This window comes from Zootermopsis nevadensis, unplaced genomic scaffold (genome assembly GCF_977971745.1).
Source record: "Zootermopsis nevadensis isolate Lab colony 2312 unplaced genomic scaffold, Znev_1.0 Znev_ptg000010l, whole genome shotgun sequence".
Taxonomy (NCBI): domain Eukaryota; kingdom Metazoa; phylum Arthropoda; class Insecta; order Blattodea; family Termopsidae; genus Zootermopsis; species Zootermopsis nevadensis.
The window spans coordinates 2,214,685-2,233,000 of NW_028259142.1; the positions used below are offsets into that span (position 1 = coordinate 2,214,685).

The following is an 18,316-nucleotide window of genomic DNA, read 5'->3' on the forward strand; positions in this document are numbered from 1 at the left end:
AAGCACTTGAGTGTTTCTGTGTCTTTCAATTCGTGACCGAGCGTGGTTCTCCTACGATCAGCATGTGACCTTCATATTTACGCCGTTCCCGGATCTCATGCAGCATCCAGTTATCCTCCGTTCGGTTTTCCATGTTTGCTAGACATTTTCGGTCGACTTAACCCCGGACCTTCCTTGTCCTTACCGTCACTGCTCGAAATAGCCGTGAAAGCAAACGGTGATTGAAGATGTCTGTCTTCTGGGATGTTGTCCTGTGTAGTGTGGCAGACATTGACGGACGTTTCAGATATGATTACGTCTCCCATAATCAGACCATCGCCTTGATAATGCAGGTACTACGAACCTTTGAAACGTTGAAAATGAAGATTTCCGTCTTCTGGGTTGTTGCGCTGTGTAGTCTGGTCGATGTTTACCAACGTTTCAGAGGTCATACTGCCTCCGTCATCAGAGTATGAAGATTTCTGTCTTCTGGGTTGTTGCGCCGTGTAGTCTGGTAGAAGATTACCGACGTTTCAGAGGTCATACTGCCTCCGTCATCAGGGCGATGAAGATTTCCGTCTTCTGGGTTGCGCTGTGTAGTCTGGTCGATGTCAACCAACGTTTCAGAGGTCATACTGCCTCCGTCATCAGAGTATGAAGAATTCTGTCTTCTGGGTTGTTGCGCTGTGTAGTCTGGTCGATGTTAACCAACGTTTCAGAGGTCATACTGCCTCCATCATCAGGGCGATGAAGATTTCTGTCTTCTGGGTTGTTGCGCCGTGTAGTCTGGTCGATGTTAACCGACGTTTCAGAGGTAATACTGCCTCCATCATCAGGGCGATGAAGATTTCTGTCTTCTGGGTTGTTGCGCTGTGTAGTCTGGTTGATGTTATCCAACGTTTCAGAGGTCATACTGCCTCCGTCACCGCCCTGATGACGGAGGTAGTATGACCTCTGAAACGTTGGTTAACATCGACCAGACTACACAGCGCAACAACCCAGAAGACCGAAATCTTCATACTCACCGCTGTGAGAACCTCAAGTCTTACTTTGAAACGTTGGTACATTTTACTAGGCTAGCTACTCAGCGTAACATCCCAGATGACAGCCATCTTCATGTTCCACTTTTTGCATTAAAAACTCTCTGGTGTGAAACAGCCCTGGTTGCATGACCTGCACTGCTGACATTTCTTTGTTTGTTTCACTTTGTATAGTTTTTATCTTCGTCATATTTGCGCCCTCTAACGAGAAAGTAGGAATTTTAACCCTGCCCAACGCATTTTAAATTTGCGTCACGTGTACTCATCATTATTCTACACGAATTGCCCTGAATACCGAATGGCGTAACATTCGTGGAAGGCCTTAGTTAAAGGTTTCGTCATGGAGATTTGTTATGTCTTCTGTTTGTTCTCGTACGGATTTGCTGGAAGAATGTAATGGAGTTGGCTTGTGTATAATTCGCATTATTTCGGGTAGGTGGCTGTTGAACTAGCGGCTTTGTGGAAACACCAGGGTAAGAGCACTGAATGGAGTTATTTGGCCCCACGGTCATCTACCAGCCGCTGACGTGTCCGTCAGCCGATTTGCATTCAGGCTACGTCAGCGAGACGTACGGGAGAAGTAACGCGGAAGGAGGAACGCGTACACTCGTTCTGCCACTGAAACCAAAATACGTAACATTTCGCGAGAGAAATTAATTACCGCGATCTGAAGGCGAAGAGTATAAGTAGAAAACCTCGATCCTAGCACCGAATGGCAGCATCTTTTCTTGCGAACTTCCGACAAGATTGAAACAGAGAATATCGCTGTCTTCCGGGCTGTAGCGCCGTGTAGTCTGGTAGCATTTTACCAGTGTTTCAGAGGTCCTTACTGCCTCCATCATCAGGACTACAACCCAAAAGACAGAATGGTATGCCCTCCTCCGGTGACTAATCTCGTCAGTTCCGGGCTGCGTCCAGTGTTACCATTATTATTCCATGATGATGGAAACAGACAAGGACCCCGAAGCGTTGGGACTTTACCGAATTGATGCGACCGATCGCCCCAGAAATTTAATTAATTCGTATTTAATATAAGTGTCTGTCCGAACGTTGTGTTTCTGTTGTGTTGAATCATAAACAGTATTTTGTATTGTTTCGCGTTCAGCGCAAAAAAAAAATCCCGTCAACTTTGACGGGTCGTACTTTATTATTATTTATTATTTAGTGTTCTGTCTGACGACAGGTCCATATGAACAGGATCCTTCCATTCTTTTCTCGGACTGGGACCTGTTCATATACGTTCTTGGCAGATGATCCAGAAGTGGTTTGCCATTGCCTTCTTCTGTGTGTGAATGGAGTAATTGTTGGGATGCCACGGAGGAAAACTCCGTGTTGCCTAGACCACGGCCTTGCCCAACACAAGTTATAAATTCGGGCACCGCCGGGAATCGAACCCGAGACCCCAGGATTACAAGGCTAGCGTTCTAACCGCTAGACCACCTTGGCGGGGGGGGTGGTTACTTATGTGGTATTAAAACAAAAGAGTGTTCCTTGTGGCAAATGTTGATTGAATATCGTAAGTGGGAATTAGAAGACAGGATTTTCGTTGAATTAATGGAGTCGTAGGGATTGCCATGTATTTGTTATACATTTCACAGTGTTCGCTGATTGGCCCGGATTCTGACTGATCTGTTGGTGCTTGTTATTTTTACTGCTGTTCGCCGGTTATCTCCGAGCTGTGACGTGCTTTTAAGTCTGCAATTTTTATTAGATTTGAAGCTGGGAGTGTGTTATGAAGATTCGATTTGGACATGTACCCACTACAGTGTTTATCAGTTGCGTTACAAGAGCAGTGTTTATCTGGCGTTATCGCTAGCCGAGGGCAAGACAAGACTTGTAACCGAAGTGTGAAATGCACACCTGTGTGTTCACAAGGACACATATACCGTGTTCTGAAAATTGAACTTCCCTGGTGAGTTGGAACTCTTGTTACACCGAAATCCTGTGGGATTTGTGTGTGGATTGCCAGATGGTCTTGATGCATGGAAGAAGTAATTTAGCTGTGCGATTGAGAACTTGAGGCATTCCGAACTACCTCGATTTTAAGGCGCCATCGATTGTAAGACGTCTCCATGATTTAGTAATAGGTTTTCAGGGGGGACGCTTGAAAAATGGAATGTGTACCATCATTAAGGTACAATTTGGCTGCACGCGACAGAGACGGGAGACGGACACATCGCAGCTTGTCGCCACACACTTCTGAGGTGACGACCGAGACATGCGGCAAAGTGTTTGTTTTCTTTGTTTTGTTGTGACAAACGTGCACATATTCTGTGGAAAATGAATACAAAAATGCTTCTAAAAAGGTTACTCGAAGAAGATGATGTGTTGCTGTGTTATTTGTTGCGAAAGAAACAAAGAAAACCTAATGAGTTCAATATTCAAAACCAGACGCGAAGAAGGATCTTTCTGTCTGTTAATAAAGAATCATTTATCATTAGAAGAAGATAATTTCAGGAGTTATTTCAAATTGAATCATAAGCAGTTTGGTTACGTACTGACGTGCTGCCTGAGCCCGTCGCGAGACACTACTGGTCCGAGAGCGGTCTCCTGTGCTTTGTCTGGCGCTCGTAATTGTACTTCATACGATTGTACAGAGAGCAGACAGGAAGCGACCAGTCTCGGTCCCACATTTCTGTCGCCTGCCTCGGTCGCTTGTCTCTGTCGCGTGCAGCCAAATTGTACCTTTAGGTGTAGAAAAAAGATACGAGCTTTAAATTCCGTACATAAAATGCTTTTGTTGACGGTAAATTGATTCTGCGCTGTTCGTTCACATTAACACTCCTTGTCTTGATGTTTTCGAGTATTTGGCAATTACCCGCGTGTGAGGATTTACAGCTGAAAAACAAAGACTTGCAAGAATCCAGAAAAGTTAAAATTACAATAACAGGAATCATCTGAAATAACTTACATGTACTTTTTAAGATGACCGTCTTCTGGGTTGTATCGCCGTGTAGTCTGGTAGACTTCAGACTTACTGCCGTGAAAAATCGTACGTGTATTTATGTTCTCAAGGTGCCACGCGAATCAATATCGCCCAGGGCGATTCGCTTACCCCGCCAATGCAGTGTCCTGTGTTGGAGTTCTGAGTAGTAAAGAAATTTTATAGAGTGCAGTCTGGAAATATAGATCACACATCCTTTTAGAGAAATGGATTAAACTCAGGAATACGTATGATATTTTATGTGATTCAAAGGGTCTGGTGTGTGTGGGGAAAAACAGGGGATGCATTTCCCACGCGATTAAATTTGCGTATGACGGATTGAATACACATATCGTGTCATATATTACCAGTACATAACAGTGGTCTAGTGGTCAGAACACTAGCCTTGTAATCCTGGGGTCCCGGGTTCAATTCCCGGTGGTGCTCAGATTTATAACTTGTGTTGGGCAAGACCGTGGTCTAGGCAACACGGAGTTTTCCTCCGTGGCATCCCAACAATTACTCCATTCACACACAGAAGAAGGCAATGGCAAACCACTTCTAGATCATCTGCCAAGAACGTATATGAACAGGTCCCAGTCCGAGAAAAGGATGGAAGGATCCTGTTCATATGGACCTGTCGTCAGACAGAACACTAAATAATAATAAGATGAGGTGGTCTAGCGGTTCGAACGCTGGCCTTGTAATCCTGGGGTCTCGGGTTCGATTCCCGGCGGTGCCCGAATTTATAACTTGTGTTGGGCAAGGCCGCGGTCTAGGCAACACGGAGTTTTCCTCTGGGGGCTTCCCCGGTTTCTCCGTGGCATCCCATTCACACACAGAAGAAGGCAATGGCAAACCACTTCTGGATCATCTGCCAAGAACGTATATGAACAGGTCCCAGTCCGAGAAAAGGATGGAAGGATCCTGTTCATATGGACCTGTCCTCAGACAGAACACTAATAATAATAATAATAATAATAATATTACCAGTACATAACAGTGGTAAGTAACGGTCCGTTTATTGAAAGTGTAGTAGATAAATGGTAATATTTTCCACCATGTCTTCAGACAGTCATTGCTGTCCTATTCAGCGCTATTTTCAGTTGACACAGCGGTGTTGAAGGAGATACAGCAGACTTCGTTCCAATTTGCTCTCCGCGGAGTGATACGTGTACTGTGTTCCGTTGACCCTTTCATACAGCACCGTACGCTGCTGATAAAACCACGCTCAGACGGTTCAAGCTAACTGTTCTTACCAGTATTTACCTGAAGTGACGTGGGGCATTATAAATAGTTTTCATGCCCTCCTCAAGATGATACACGTTCAACTGCTAGTGAGGCATTGTCTGCCAGAGCCAAACAAATAAGGAAGTTTGGATATTTACAACCTTCAAACTAAGAAGTAAATTTGCTTTGAAACTGCAGATTTTAAAGACGATTTTGATTTTGTTTAAGTAACACAACAAACCTAAACATCCCTGGCAGAGGTGCTTTTGTGTAAAGAAAATATACCGTTGTAGAATGGGATCCTAGATTTATGTCGAAGATTTTTTCCTCCCAATGGATTTTTGTTGGATTTGGGTTGTAACGATATTAAACTTGCGCAGTAGAATTGAGTTTCATTGACAATTCTGACTGCTTTACAGTCACAGTGTATATTTATGTTAGAACCGAAGCTTGAAATGTAATAATCGTTCTAGACCGTACATTCGTTTCCTTATTGCCGTCATATTGGGTGACCTGAAGCAGTTAAATGTATTTATGTAGTTGGAGTAGTAAAATCTTCATCAGAACAGAGTTTTATTTACCTTCTTTTATTGCTTTTATTGTAGGTTTTGCAGTACTGAGGCTGCCAGCCAGCCGGCATGATTTTTTTTTTTTTGGTAAATTGAAATTTTGCGATTCTGGGCTAAATATTGTTCGATTTTATGCGGTTAATAATCCTTCGAAATGGTTAACTGACCTCATAGAATAGAGAATCCGTATTGTGAATCTAATAGTCGCTCATTTGGTCAGAAAATTTCCCGACCTGCATAGAAGGTTCATTGTCTTGTTTTAAAAAAATCCGCCAGTGTGCCTATCCGCAGCAAGATGAACGCAGTCCATATTTTTTTTATAGTAAATTTTAATATTATCCTCACATCTGTGCTTAGGTCTCTCAAGTGGACTCTTTCCATCAAGATTTTTGAAACGATTTGTCTTTGTACATATCTCCTTCTCGGAGGTTTCAACGTTTTCTTTAGAACCCTGTGTCCAAGCACCCACGATCCGTGTACATTCTCTTTCTCTGTTGACTCGTAGCAGGACTACGTCGACTTATTTACGTCAGTATTTTCGATAGAAATATTCTGAGATACTATTTCGCGTTGGAATTAATTTTACTCGGAAGTGTTTTGTGTAAAATAGTTTTTCCGGGAACCGCGTACATGACACGACACTGCGATATCGCTTATGAAGTCATCGTCCAGTCTCAGGTGATATGAAAGTAACTACCGGTCATAACGCGTATTATCGCGGTGGTGGTGTTTGTGGCTGTTTGCGTCATCCCATGGATCGTGTTGCGATTAGAGTAGTTGGCATGCTTGACACAAAGTATGTACGAGCCTGAGCTGCGTCACATCAAGATGGAAACTGCATGAAAAGTGATTGTATAATTCGCCGACATTTTCAAAATTTCAAAGGCCCTTATTCTTCAAAACCTTGGACTTATGTTATTGTGATCTTGAGGTAACGTTAACCTATCCATGACCTCAAACTGACATGAGTATGGTCATTCAGGTTCTTACACATTGGCAAAAATATATTTATGAAAAATTACTGTCGAGTGACTGAAAATTTCAAAAGCCCTTATTCTTCAAAACCTTGGACTTATGTTATTGTGATCTTGATGTAACGTTGACCTATCCATGACCTCAAACTGACATGAGAATGGTCATTCAGGTTCTTACACATTGGCAAAAATATACGTGTGAAAAATTACTGTCGAGTGACTGAAAATTTCAAAGGCCCTTATTCTTCAAAACCTTGGACTTATGTTATTGTGATCTTGAGGTAACGTTGACCTATCCATGACCTCAAACTGACATGACTATGGTCATTCAGGTTCTTACACATTGGCAAAAATATACGTTTGAAAAATTACTGTCGAGTAATTGAAAATTTCAAAGGCCCTTATTCTTCAAAACCTTGGACTGATGTTATTTTGATCTTGAGGTAACGTTGACCTATGCATGACCTCAAACTGACATGAGCATGGTCATTCAGGTTCTTACACATTGGCAAAAATATACGTTTGAAAAATTACTGTCGAGTGACTGAAAATTTCAAAGGCCCTTATTCTTCAAAACCTTGGACTTATGTTATTGTGATCTTGAGGTAACGTTGACCTATCCATGACCTCAAACTGACATGAGTATGGTCCATCAGGTTCTTACACATTGGCAAAAATATACGTTTGAAAAATTACTGTCGAGTGACTGAAAATTTCAAAGGCCCTTATTCTTCAAAACCTTGGACTTATGTTATTGTGATCTTGAGGTAACGTTGACCTATGCATGACCTCAAACCTACATGAACTTGGTCACTAAGACTCCAACAGATCGGTAGGAATATGTATTCCAAAAATTGACCTTCGAATGACGTTGAAAATGTTAAAACCCTCTATTTGGCAAACTCCGCGACTTATATTGTGACTGTGACATTACCTTGACCTGTCTGCCACGTCAACTATACGTCGGTACGGTCACTAAGATGGTCAAGCTGGCTCGAGTTCGGCATTAGAGGTGCCTTTCCTCGTGGCCTGGTTGTTCCGGTAGCCACCCAGGAATGCGTCGACCATGTCGGAGTCGTGTCAGCACCCGTAGTAGGTTTGTCCATACGCAAGGCAAATGTTCGATGGTCATGCATATTTATTAAGGCTATTGTCCTAGATGTTGCTGCTTTTATAATCCAGTGTTGCTTTATAGGACAGTGGCGTGTCGTATGTCACGTCTAGTTCGCCCGTTACATTCACGTGCGGGTCATTCGTCGCAGGAATTTATAAAACAGCTCGAACGACATGCATTGTTCTGTTAATTCTTAAGGCGATGGTTGTGCTTGAAATGTGTTTGTTGGTGGTCAGTACATCAGACCGTAAGAGCGTAGAATGGTAACGATAAATGATTTGGGAATTTTAGGAATAATCCTGGCATTTTGCCTGGAAGGACTTAGGAGAACAACGAAACCCGGGACCTTCCGAATACGAAGCAGGAGCGTATACCTGGAAACAGGCGTACCGTAAAACGCCACTAGAATTGTTTGGTTGATATTTGGATTTCCATAAGTAGAAGAACGTGTGAAATATGGCGGGTGGCCGAAACGCTTGTTTCGAACGGATATTTATCAGTGCGTGAAAGTCTGGGAGTATTGAAGCCAACTCCGCCCTGATAATGGCCAGTTATCAGCCAGGTGATTCAGCAGGTAATCGTAAGTGTTTTGAGGGTTGACTTACACCTTTAGCTGGCTTGGATAAAAAAAAATCCCTTGAACTCCGGTCCTTCGCGAGTCGTGTTGTGTTGAGAAGTCATTTTATGTTTCATTTACATTCTTTCATGTAACTGTACAGGCACCTGTCGCCATGAAGATGAAATCTGCAGCCCTGCGATGGAACTTACAATGTCTTGATGTTATCCTTCCATCTACACTTATGTCTTCCGAGTCGTCTCTTTTCTATCGAAATTCTGTACGCATTTGTAATGTCCCCCAGGATGCGTGCGCTTATATTTCATAATTATAATGACCCAACGATGTTGATGTATTTTGGAAATGCTGTGTGTGGCCCGCTAGTTTGCCTTGGACAAGCCGCCTCGTTTGTGGACGCATACGACTGTTTTGCGCGTGGATTAAGATGGCGTCTCTCCCGACGTAAAGGATGATAGCAAAATAAAGCGAGGGTCGGAAAGTTGGAAAAATTAAAAATGAACTAGATTAGCAGGTAAGAGATGTACCGTTACTGCAGACCGTTGTTGCTAACTTCCGCACAGGATTGATACGATAACTTGCTTGCGTTCTGTAGCGGTATGTGTTGTTGTGTTTGTGCAGCTGAGTGCTTCATAATTGCGTCTTTGTTCCTTCCCCCGGAAATACAGGGCCACAGCTCTTTCTGTGGATGCCCCAGAACTCGTGTGCCGTCAGGATGTTTGCCACGACGACGTATACAGGCCGAAGCAGTGTCTCATGTTTATTCTTCGTGTTGGTATCAGGCAGGAGTCCCATCACTTGCGTATTACCGGAAATTCGATTTTCAGTGAAATTCTCTTGATGTCTGCTTTGTTTATGGGAATGTGCACGTCGAATCTCCAGGTCGGATCTGTCGTCCAATTGTCATCGTCACTTTAGAGGTATTTCTTGTAAATGAAATATTTGACGGACGTCTCAGCGTGATGGACTTTCATCGCGGTCGTAATTATCTTTAAAACAAGATATTTATTTTATTTTCTTCGTACCACCCTCTCATCCTACCCCTTTTTTGTTTTAAACCCCTTCATTTGACAAGAAAGAGTCGTCCCGTCACCACTGTCACGCTAAAGTCGCCAGAAAACAGTAAGATTGTCGTAATTGAGGCTCGTATCGGAAAGCTGAAGTCTCTTTACGTGACAAAGGGACGGGTACACGCTCCTGCTTCGTATCCAGGAGGTTCGAGGTTAAAGTCTTGATCCGGATACAGGAAGTCCCTCCCCCTCGGACTCCTTTTATAGCGTTTTGTCTCTTTTTGTGGTAAATCCTGGAGACGAGGTTACCACCCTTCTCGAGCGTGCCAACGGAATGCCATTGCTGCAGTGTTTTTACTGCAATGCACTTTATTATTATTATTATTTAGTGTTCTGTCTGACGACAGGTCCATATGAACAGGATCCTTCCATCCTTTTCTCGGACTGGGACCTGTTCATATACGTTCTTGGCAGATGATCCAGAAGTGGTTTGCCATTGCCTTCTTCTGTGTGTGAATGGAGTAATTGTTGGGATGCCACGGAGAAACCGGGGAAGCCCCCGGAGGAAAACTCCGTGTTGCCTAGACCACGGCCTTGCCCAACACAAGTTATAAATTCGGGCAGCGCCGGGAATCGAACCCGAGACCCCAGGATTACAAGGCCAGCGTTCTAACCGCTAGACCACCGTGCACTTTACCTGGTTAGAAGTTTGCCTGTCAGTTTAATATCTTAACTTCGTGAAACAAAAAACGGTAGACTAATAACAATATAGTTATATAACAAATAGACGACCTTTCGTGAATTTTCACGTGTATTACACAGTGTAGCTAATGCATTTTCCCGCTTGTTTGTTCATGTGAATTCTGTTGTTTGTTTTCTTAACCTGTCAGTCGGGTCTACAGCTGTTCCACAACAATATTATTACGAAACATTGATCGGATTAATCCTTGAAGTGCGAATTTATCTGATACACGACGCCCGTCAGTTTCAAGGTCACGCAGTTTTGTGCTTTTTCTTAAAAATAATAGCAATTATTTTGTTTCATACGAAACACCTGAAAAGCAGAGTTTTAAGCAGGTGGTATATATAGTTACCAATGTTTAAGGGCTTTACCTTCATTTATTTAAGTGAATAACAAAACCACCAGCACAATTTGTTCGTTGTAATGCAGTGTCTGAGTGACGTCAAGATTTCTATTTATGTCAGCATAAGGGGGCGTATGATTAATAACTTTGCTTATTTAATGATGATGATTCGATAAGATTCCTGTCGGAGGTTTAGTCGTTTTGTACGTAATTCATCATCGGATGTACTGACAGCCGGAAAGACCTTGTGGCATCCGAGGTCCTGCAGATAAGACAGTCTTCCGGTAGCTGCCGAAGTTAATCGTGGTGCCACACCGGCAAAGGACTCGAACGCTGTACTTGTAAATCAACTGCAGCGGATGGACAGGCAGATGGATAATTAGATGTGACGTTCTCATTGAAATTTTAAACTAGTCTCGTGCGTAACATATGGACAGTGTTCTGCCTGCGGAAGGAATGATCTAAAAACTAAATTCATGTAGCAGATTCCTTCTCAAAACGGTCACAGTCGCTTTGTTCAACGTTGAAATTCCCCGCCTTTTATGGAACCATGAAGTTCGTCGTCGTACTCGCAAGAGCTCGACACTTGTCGCTGTCCTCAGCCGCTTGAATCCAGTCCATTCCACATACCCTATTTGAGTTTCATTTTAATATTATTATTCTGTCATCGGCCACTAGTTATCTTTGGTGTTCTGTCAAATTCTGATTTATTATTTTTATTTAGTGTTCTGTCTGACGACACGTCCATATGAACAGGATCCTTCCATCCTTTTCTCGGACTGGGACCTGTTCATATACGTTCTTGGCAGATGATCCAGAAGTGGTTTGCCATTGCCTTCTTCTGTGTGTGAATGGAGTAATTGTTGGAATGCCACGGAGGAAAACTCCGTGTTGCCTAGACCACGGCCTTGCCCAACACAAGTTATAAATTTGAGCACCACCGGGAATTGAACCCGGGACCCTAGTGTTCTGACCGTTAGACCACCGTGGCGGTTTTAAATTCTGATTGTCCGATTGAAATTAGATGTTTGAACTTAGAGGTGAAGCCTTAATCTTAAAAATAACTGAGGTCCGTATGTTGCGTTATTCAGCTTCTGAATTTTTTTGTCCCAGAAAATGATAATGTATTTCAGATTATTGGTTGTGTTTTCTTTAAAATACGTCGGTGTCTGTATTATTTATGCCAAAAGGACGAATTTTGGGGTAACCTCGCGGAAACACTTTTCAGCTTGCGTGAGATTCGTTCGGATGGTTAGAGCCAGATATTTATGTCTTCACTCTTATTGTTGTTGTTGTTGCGTGATATTTGTTTTTGCACAAGGAAGGGAAAACAAAGAAACAGCTGCACGGTGATCGAGGTGGAGTAGTGAAAGCTTTGTCGACTGACGGTGTGTGACGTGTTACCATTTTGTCTTGCGCAATTTCTCCGTCTGCGCTGGCCTGAGCCCTCCGCGTGTTGACGAACAATTGCTCTGTTTTCTCGGCTCTTGTCCAAGCCTGATTTGGCGACGGTCAGAGGACTTTGTTTCATCATTCTGTTATTACGGACTGTCCTAGCAATATTTAAATCAAGGGCTACTCAACGTTTTGTATAACTTCTGCTACATTCATCCTTTCGTATCTACTAGCAGGGGAAAGGTTTTAAAATCATGTTGTGAAATCATCCAGTCTGGTAGTTGTTGCATGTAGTTTGAGCGCGTATTTAAATATGAGTCGAACAATCGCGCCATTTGAATTCTTACGTTTACTAGAACCGGAAGCTACGCTGCTGATGCCCTCAGGCGACCAAGGAGGAATCAGCAGGGGGGGAGTTGATACGATCTCTTTCTCCTAAGAAGTGGCTTATCAAATGATTCTGTTATTAACACCATTTCAGGCAAGTGAAAGCTGTTCACTGTTCCGGAGTCTCGCAGTATTTTGCACGTTCATCGTATTATAACATCGCCGTTCGCATAATAAAATTTACCTCCGAGTAGAAAGTTAGAAGAAAAAAAAGTCGTTCCTGATCGAAAGCAAAATATCGTTTGTGTGTACGGTATTTCTGTTGAACAATTCTCAGACCCGGCAGTGATATAAAGTCATTGTGAAAACGCTCCTGGACCGATAGATGTATCTCCGGGATTTTAGTTGTAAACATGAGGGTCGCATACCAGCGCTTCTGTGTCGACTGACTATTAAGAAGGCGTTAATCCTAACGAGTTATCACTGGAGGAAGTCGGCAGTCTTGATTAGCGAACGATTACAGTAGCTTTTCACTGTTTGTGAAGGGCAGCCATAACGGCTCCTCCCAGGTTGCAAATCGCGATACTTTGGATTGGAAACACGTTGTTTGCAACACCCCTGCCCCCCTGTACATTTTTTTTGTAAACTATAAAATAACTGAGTTTGCCTGTAGTTGAGGACTCGTGGAACACCCGGTATAGTATGGAGATAAAGCGTTGCTCATTTCTCGTCAGCTCGGAATACGAAACATTCACTTTACGCAAACGGTTGCGGGTTGGTCAGGCGCAGGTGTTGCAGTGTACATGCATGCATTCAACGTGAATCATCGCCGGCGATGCCTGTTCATTGTTTCTCTCGTAGCTTTTGTTTCTTTATTTGCTTGTTGCCGAGTGAAACTGGAAATTCATATTAAAAATCCTTGATTATGAACCTTCGGTTTCCATAAATGATGATATTCCGTGGAGTTGAACATGACATCGAGAAACTTACATTTCCTAAGCCGTCTTTTCTCGTTTTCCATTTGTTAATTCCGTGTCGAGCATTTGATCGAAATTTTGAATTTTCAAATTCTGCTTTGTGTCGAAATTACCTTCATTCTCGGAATATCGAGTAGTGAATTTGGCTTAGAAACGAGCAAACTGCTGTTTTGAACGTGGCACCCGCGTCAGACACAATGATTTATAGATTGACGCTCCGCTGTATAAATCTTGCATGTGTTTCCATTGCTCTGCAGCTGGAATGATTAATTCATAGCGGAATTTTAGCCGCTGTTCAAAGAATGATGTTGCGTCCAGCCGTTTCAGTGTGTCGCGGGTGCATGACTGTGGTAGATGCACTTGTTACGACCTCATGAAACCTATTTAGCCAGAATCAAGGTAATAAAATTCGTTCGACATATCTAAATTAATGAACGGAACGAATCTGGTTCACCGATGGATGAGTCACGAGTCGCTGTGTTCCTCGTCGTGGAACTGTAGAGGTCGTGTGTCATTGGTCCATCGGATGACAGTGTGAGAAAGGCAGTTTCGCCAACCACGTAATAATCTCACTAAACCTATCGAGAAAAATTGGGTCTAATTAACCCTTTGAAGCCGAAGATCGTCTGAATATTATTTATGAATTCAGTCCGTACCGCGAAGAAAACACTTCACTTAACCATTACGAAAATCAGCTGGTTAACCCTTTGAAGCCGAAGCTCGTCTTCATAATATTTACGAATCCAGACCGTACCGCGAAGAAAACACTTCACTTAACCATTAGAAGTCGAATTAGGCGGTACCACATAAGATTTAACAAAAGAACATCCCGGTCAAAGCCTTACTGTGGAGTTTAGTAGCCAAATGAATGATTAAAATTAATATATTTATTCTGAAATTTGATCGGCTGCTGCTATATTTTTCCCGAGATTTTCCTCAGTCACTCCAGGCATATCCCGATATAGTACTCCCTCCCACGTTCATTTGTATTCGTCATTCATAGTGTCCCGTTATTCGACGCTGCAGGTCAGTAACCCATGTCGTTGGTAAAGCGTCATTGAAAACCGAAGATGCAAGGCGAGCAGTGGCTGAGAAACGACCACTCCCTCCCTCCCGATCCAATTTGTTTTGTGATCGCTCGGTGATTCCCGTTGCTGTGTTCTTTAATCCCACCTAAGACCTGGAAATGGGTGTATTTATCGTATGGTGCCATCTCCTGAGAGAAAGGAGCAGCAGATCTTTGAACGACGGAGGTTGGGAATCAGGTCGTTTGTTTTGCCATCGAGTGATCTCATTTTTCGGTGGGCGGCGCATCGAGGATGCTGGTTCCATTCTGTCCTCCCGCATTGCAAATTTCCATCAACATCAGCGGATCCAAAAATTTCCCACCTTGAAAGGAGACCCTTAAGTTTCTCCAGACGTGATGGGATAGCACCTTTCAATTACACCACGATCACTTCCCTTCAGTGCATTAATTACGTCATTTGACGACTTTCCATAGAGTCCAAGCTGCTGACAGTGTCATTAAATAAATAATAGGTCTGTGAAAATTATATCAAATCTAAAACTTCTTGACGATGGTGAAGAGTCAATTGAATAAAAATATCCTTGGATATTATCCATCGTCTAGTAAATATAAAACGTAAAACGACGTTTCGGAGATGGGACTCTATCTCCGTCTTCAGGTTCCTACACAGTTGGGCTCACTAGATAGACCGACGTTTCGGAGATGGGACTCTATCTCCGTCTTCAGGTTCCTTCCTACACAGTTGGGCCCACTAGATAGAGCGACGTTTCGGAGATGGGACTCTATCTCCGTCTTCAGGTTCCTTCCTACACAGTTGGGCCCACTAGATAGAGCGACGTTTCGGAGATGGGACTCTAACTCCGTCTTCAGGTTCCTTCCTACACAGTTGGGCCCACTAGATAGAGCGACGTTTCGGAGATGGGACTCTATCTCCGTCTTCAGGTTCCTACAGAGTTGGGCCCACTAGATAGAGCGACGTTTCGGAGATGGGACTCTAACTCCGTCTTCAGGTTCCTTCCTACACAGTTGGGCCCACTAGATAGAGCGACGTTTCGGAGATGGGACTCTATCTCCGTCTTCAGGTTCCTACAGAGTTGGGCCCACTAGATAGAGCGACGTTTCGGAGATGGGACTCTAACTCCGTCTTCAGGTTCCTTCCTACACAGTTGGGCCCACTAGATAGAGCGACGTTTCGGAGATGGGACTCTATCTCCGTCTTCAGGTTCCTACAGAGTTGGGCCCACTAGATAGAGCGACGTTTCGGAGATGGGACTCTATCTCCGTCTTCAGGTTCCTACACAGTTGGGCCCACTAGATAGAGCGACGTTTCGGAGATGGGACTCTATCTCCGTCTTCAGGTTCCTTCACAGTTGGGCCCACTAGATTAGCTCTATCTAGTGGGCCCAACTGTGTAGGAACCTGAAGACGGAGATAGAGTCCCATCTCCGAAACGTCATTTTACGTTTTATATTTACTAGACGATGGATAATATCCAAGGAAATTTTTATTCAATTGTGAAAATTATATTTAATTTCGCCTATCCTGTCAATTATTTCTTTTCGGGCTTAAATATTCAGCCTAGCTCTTTGTTTTTCCCTTAAAGTGAAGGGCCAACTTAAGCGAGTAAAAAGTCCCTACACTTTTCGCGTCGACTCACTGCCTCTGCCTCGTGCAAGTCGGGGAATCCTCAAAAATATCGCCTTAGATTCATAGGCATCCAGGAGGGAGATCACCGTCTTCCTCAGTGTTTCCTCCAGGTTACTAGAACTCGTTTGTGCAGCTCTCAGTGTTTCTCGTACTGCTGCATAATCGTCTGTCTCCGTCTTTGTCCGTGAGGATTTGGTTGCCGTAGCAACAACCCAGTTTCCAGCTTCCAGCGACTGAGCGCTGGCTGTACCGCAGTCACTGCTGTGATAGTTCCCTTGCTGACTCGACCCCTGTCCTCCATATCGATTGAAGTCTTGGAGGAGCGAAGCAGCTGGCTTGTCATGCGCGCACACGATGGCTCTCGTCGTCCGTGTGTTGTGTGTCATGTTGGTGTTGCTATCTTGAAGATCTGAGCGTAAGTTTTCGCGTGTGAAGTTTGCAACCTCCTGATTTCATATTGCAGGAAAGTTGTGTTGTGTGCCTTTGTGTTTTCATATCTGGGCCATCTTCGAGCGGTCGCCTCCTCTAGCGGACCTCCCCCACCACGCCCCCGTGCACACACGCGGAATAACATCACGTGGCCTCGTGTTTATCTTACTTTGTGTGTGCGCCATTGTGTCACATTAGGAAATCTTGTTACCGTTTACAGGTTCTTTGCTTGGACAAATGTTGCCCAACACGACGTGCTGCTGGTTGATGAAACCGTTCAAGCTAACTGTAGTGAGCTTTGTTCAGGATCCCGGCCGTGTATTCCAGAAAAATTAGTGTCCTTCAACCGTTGTACCTTTGTCGTAGTGATATTTCGAAATACATTTCTTACCTCAGAGGAAACACAACTAATTTCGAAGAAATAGCTGTTACCACTGTACTGTAAAGCGTTAATCAGCAAACTAGCGTGATTTACGCCGTTCGATGCTCGCGGATACTGCACCCCCCCCCCCCCCCCCGAGTGTTGCCTTCATGACCCACGATCTGTGTGATCATAGTTACGTAACAACTTAGGAAGTTCCGTATCTTAAGATTTCTGCTTGTCCTGCCCCTCATGGGGTCACGCGTAAGCAATTACGGGTGCATATACAGTTTTTAATTGCTTTTTTTATGTGGGAACGAATACAAACAGGGTCATTTTGCTCTTTGAAGCCGTAACTCGCCTAAATAACATTTAAGAAATCGGTCCGTACCGCAAAGAAAACGCTATACTTCACCATTACAAAGATCAGCTGGTAAACCTTCTGAAGCCGAAACTCGCGTAAATAATATTTATGAATTGAGACCGTACCGCGAAGAAAACACCACGCTTCACCATTACAAAGATCAAATGGTTAACGCTGTTTAAGGAAATGATCGCTGTTTACAGTGAGAATCATTCTAAATCTACGTACACACTGGCAGAATGCAGAGTTATTATTAAGATATCCGTCTTCTGGGTTATTGCGCTGTGTAGTCTGGTCGATGTTAACCAACGTTTCAGAAGTCATACTGCCTCCGTCATCAGGGCGATGATGATGACGGAGGCAGTATGACCTCTGAAACGTTGGTTAACATCGACCAGACTACACAGCGCAACAACCCAGAAGACGGAAATCTTCATACTCACCGCTGTGAGAACCTCAAGTCTTACAGAGTTATTATTAGATTGTGTTTGCATTTCTTATCTTATCCGGCGATGTCATGTTTCTTGATCTGATCTAGTGGACCTGACTTTTGATTTGACAACAAGAATAATCGTGGGATGAGCGCCTTCCACCACAAGTGACGCAGACTGTGTTACTCGGTAAGAACGGAAGATCTTTCAGACGCTACAATACGTAATTGTTTTGTTTTTTCAGCTCTTGCAGAAGATGCAGTGTTCGCAGGTTGTGAATCATGTAGTTAGCAGAACTTTGCGTTTTTTTCTCTCTCGTAAATGTTATTCATCACAGGCCGTTCTCCTTATTTTATTCAATTTTCAGACTTCTGCTTTATTATTGTTAATTTTGTTTCAGTAAAGTTACTGACAAATCACTGGTCGTCTGACAGGTTTCATTTTAAAGTCGGACAACAGATGTTCATTTACGTGGATCTGAGGAGTAGTTTTAGTTTAAAACAAACTAAAATTAAGTAAAATTGTCGCTTCGTTTGGATGCATGCCACCTTACCCCCAATACATTGATATTATATCATATTATCGATAATAATTTAATTTCTTTCTAAGGATCAGGTCTCTGGAGTAGAGGTAGCCGTATTTTGAATTTGTGCTCGTGAGTCAGCCCGGTCGCCTTGCTAAAATCACAAGAACGAATTGTACTGACGTCATAGTTCATGTGGTTTTGATTGTAAAGCTTTTAAAGGAAGGAAACATTCCAATGTCACGTGTTTACGAAGTTGCTGATTTCAGACTTAATTCCGTGTTCATTTGCAGGTTAGACCTTTGTAGAGTCCAGTGGTAACTATATATACCGCAGA

The 18,316-nt window shown here is 43.3% G+C and overlaps 1 protein-coding gene across 4 annotated transcripts in view; it reads left to right on the forward strand.

The window, feature by feature from the left end:
* Nucleotides 1-18,316, forward strand: part of trc (Serine/threonine-protein kinase tricornered) — a 74,739-nt gene that overhangs the window by 41,500 nt on the left and 14,923 nt on the right. Inside the window, exon 1 of one of the 4 annotated variants that reach the window (XM_022063342.2) lies at nt 16,134-16,286. The exons of the other annotated variants lie outside the window; for them this stretch is intronic. The gene's annotated coding sequence lies outside the window, so the exon portion shown is untranslated. Of the gene's footprint in view, nt 1-16,133; nt 16,287-18,316 lie in introns of those variants that run through there. 4 annotated transcript variants of the gene reach the window in all.